Source organism: Hemicordylus capensis, chromosome 3 (genome assembly GCF_027244095.1).
Source record: "Hemicordylus capensis ecotype Gifberg chromosome 3, rHemCap1.1.pri, whole genome shotgun sequence".
Taxonomy (NCBI): domain Eukaryota; kingdom Metazoa; phylum Chordata; class Lepidosauria; order Squamata; family Cordylidae; genus Hemicordylus; species Hemicordylus capensis.
Genome location: NC_069659.1, coordinates 112,385,841 through 112,388,912, shown reverse-complemented (window position 1 = coordinate 112,388,912; position 3,072 = coordinate 112,385,841). Strand labels below are relative to the sequence as shown.

At 40.2% G+C, this 3,072-nt stretch overlaps 1 long non-coding RNA gene across 1 annotated transcript; it reads right to left on the bottom strand.

Moving 5' to 3' along the window:
* Nucleotides 1–929: 929 nt before the first annotated feature.
* Nucleotides 930–1,861, bottom strand: LOC128351303 (uncharacterized). Its single transcript, XR_008319697.1, has 2 exons — nucleotides 1,773–1,861; nucleotides 930–1,305 (listed from the first exon to the last, which is right to left on the bottom strand). It is a non-coding gene; the product is annotated as an uncharacterized LOC128351303 (long non-coding RNA).
* Between the last annotated feature and the right edge of the window lie 1,211 nt (nucleotides 1,862–3,072).

Here is a 3,072-nt window from a genome sequence, read left to right as displayed (position 1 = left end):
AAACCCACCCTCCTCATTCATATGAATGCTTTGTAGTCTTGATCAGCCTGCATCACAGTACAGATTTTTGAACATACCAGACAAGAATTAGACAAGTTTGTGGAAGTGTATCAATGGCTATTTGAAAGCTAAACAGAATGTTTACGCTCAGAAACATGTATTATGGAGTAACAAAGGCTGGGAATTAACAACAGGCTCTTCCTGCTCCCATGCTGTGCTCTTCCAGGAATATCCATGCTGTGTGTTATGTTTGTGGTCTTCCAGGAGTATCCAGATGATGGAAACGAAAGGTTTGATTAGATGGATAGGCCCAGTCAAGGGCAGTTCTTATGTTCTTAATCTTAGCAGTTGACTGAAAAGGTCAACAGATGCCACTTCAGTTCTTGTTTGTGGTGTCCATACTAATTCTTGCAAACATTTCACATAGCACTCCAATGCATTCTGTCTTTAAATAACCCTGGGACTTTTATCTCATGATTAAAGTTTAGTTAAGTGTTTATTTAACAAATATGACATATCATTAATATTCTTAACCACACAGATTCTTTTAATATTCTAAACAAGGCAAAGAACCTACATGTGATGATCATAATTATTCTGTACTTTTATAGTCTTTGGTGCCAATATATCTACTTCTGCATTAACGAAAATAATTTATCTTCCCGTTTAAAGCACATTTCCACACCACATACACCTTACTCCCTGGCTCCTTTTTTTTTTTTTTTTTTTTGGTAACGCCTGCTGTAAGGATTTCACTCTACCTTCAAAGATCTTATATCCGGCAGTGGGATACATGCTACGGCGCTTTACAAATTGCTTTCTATATTCAGCTTTTCACGTAACGCTAAGGCAGCCCACTTCTAAACGTGTTAGTTGTTCGATGATATCTACTCGTTAGAAACCTTATAGTTCAACAATACATTACGATAACCGTTAACAGGACAAACACTGGAAGACACGCAGCTAAATAAGTGCTTATTGACTAAAATGGAGAGAGTTGCGAAGGAAAAGAACATCTAGTTCGGTCACACGGAATAAATAAAACTGTAATTCAACTTCGATGGAATTTGTACTAATGTTTATTACTGCGCTCTAACTTGTACACGCCGACATTTATTTCTCCCGCCACCCCAATTCCGCCTTTTGTGTCTCAGTCTGTGTCGCTCTCAAAGGCACTCTGCACATGCTCCCATATATATGGCACATCCTGTAATAAAGTTCGGGGTTTGTTTGTTACTTTTTCAAAAGCAGAAGTTGCTCCTTCTCGAGGTTTAAATAATCTGCACATGTTCAAAAGCACTCCGTCTTTAAGAAAAGAAATAAATAAAGAAAGATCAGAGACCCTTTGAGAGTAATTTCAGAACCGTCACCCCACTTGCGGGCTACCCAAGCGCGCCTGGTTGGCCGCTGCGTGAGGCAGAAAGGACGCGGGGCTGGATGGGCCTTTCTTATGTTCTCACACTCTTCTTAAGACCAAGGGCAACAGCCGAAATATACATGCTTTCAATCGTAAGAATAAATGGACTTCACGGCACGCCGATAAAACAGTCTATTCTGGCTGCTCATCAGCGACTGTGGGAAATGTAGTTCCGTGACGGAAGGAAGGCTGCACTACCCCCGAACTCCTAAGGCGCTATAAAAACGACAATTCCCAGGTGTCTTTAGAAGGAGTAAAGGCCAATTTGAAATGGGAAAATAGCCAATAGTCTTTCCCTATCTTTATGGAAACAGCTGAGCAAAGCTGATTCGCGTGGCTTTATTGGAGGTCTCACCAATCACGTCAGGAAACTGTTAGACTGGCATTATTATGATCCAATCAATGTCATTAGTGTGTGGATGCGAGGGAAAAACATTAGTCAGATTCTCTACTTTGATTGGTCAATTTACTAAAGAGGAAAACTAATGTTGCTCAAAATAAGCTCAGTACCTCGGGCATCCCTTCCCACCAAGTTAATTTTAAATTGTAAAGTGTTGCTTTAAAAGGAAACACAATTTCTCGTCTATAATTGGTTGTTATTTCTCTATTGCTCCACCTACTCCCAGAACAAAGTGCAAAATTGTAGTCCCCAATAAATCCAGACACAGGTGTGGGCTCCAGGTTTTAGACTTGTGCACTCGAGTGCACAGCAAGCATTAGGTTAGGTTTTTCTTAAATTCATTGTAGTTATGGTATCAAAACGGATATGAAGTGTGCTTCCTGTTTTCATTGCAGTTTGTAGAATCATCAAAGGAATAGAAAAGTTAGAAAAAAATTGATTTTCTCCTCCACCAGGCAGAGGATCTGTGCTTTGAAAACATTTCATGACAAGAAGAAAAACAAAAGATTGACATATAAAATGTGTCGCCTCTCAAGTCTTCTTCCAAGTTAGTAGAAAAGCTACAGTTTGAAAATATTGGGAGGAGGAGGGCAAGCTCCTTCTCATTCATGTATCCTTTTCAATGGATACTTCCTCCTTCCAAGGGCTGGGCTCCCTTAGCCCGGTTTTGCACGCTCATGTGAACAGCCTCACTGTGTTTAACCCTCATCCAGATTTTGGGGTGGATTTCCACCCCCAGCTGCATAAAGGTGCGTAAACAAGCAAACCACTGCACTCTCAGCAATGCTCTTGTCAAACTCTTACCTGCACTCTGATACATGATATATCCTCAGATATGCCTCTTACCAGATATGATATTTATATTATTAATAAAAATATGACACACTACCCGCAAATGAATTGGCTTCCTGTGATGTGGTGGTTCCTATCCCATTATATATGAACTGGAAGAAAACCTACCCTAGAAATGAATGGGCTTTCTTTGGTGGGGTAGTATCTATCCCATGCCCATACTGACCTCTTTGGGATGAGGGAGAACACACTGTTTCTCTTTGGAAACTTCAGTTTTGTTTCCCTTGATGATGATAATATCTCAAAATCAGTCGGAGGCACTGCATATTTCTGTGTGCTCAAGTTAGGGCAGATGAAACCAATCCTTCCCACAGTATCAGACCTAATGTTTGTAACAAGTAAAGAAGTTAGAGTATCTGACCTTGCAGAAGCAGGGATTTTAACCAGCAGAACAAAACCAAAA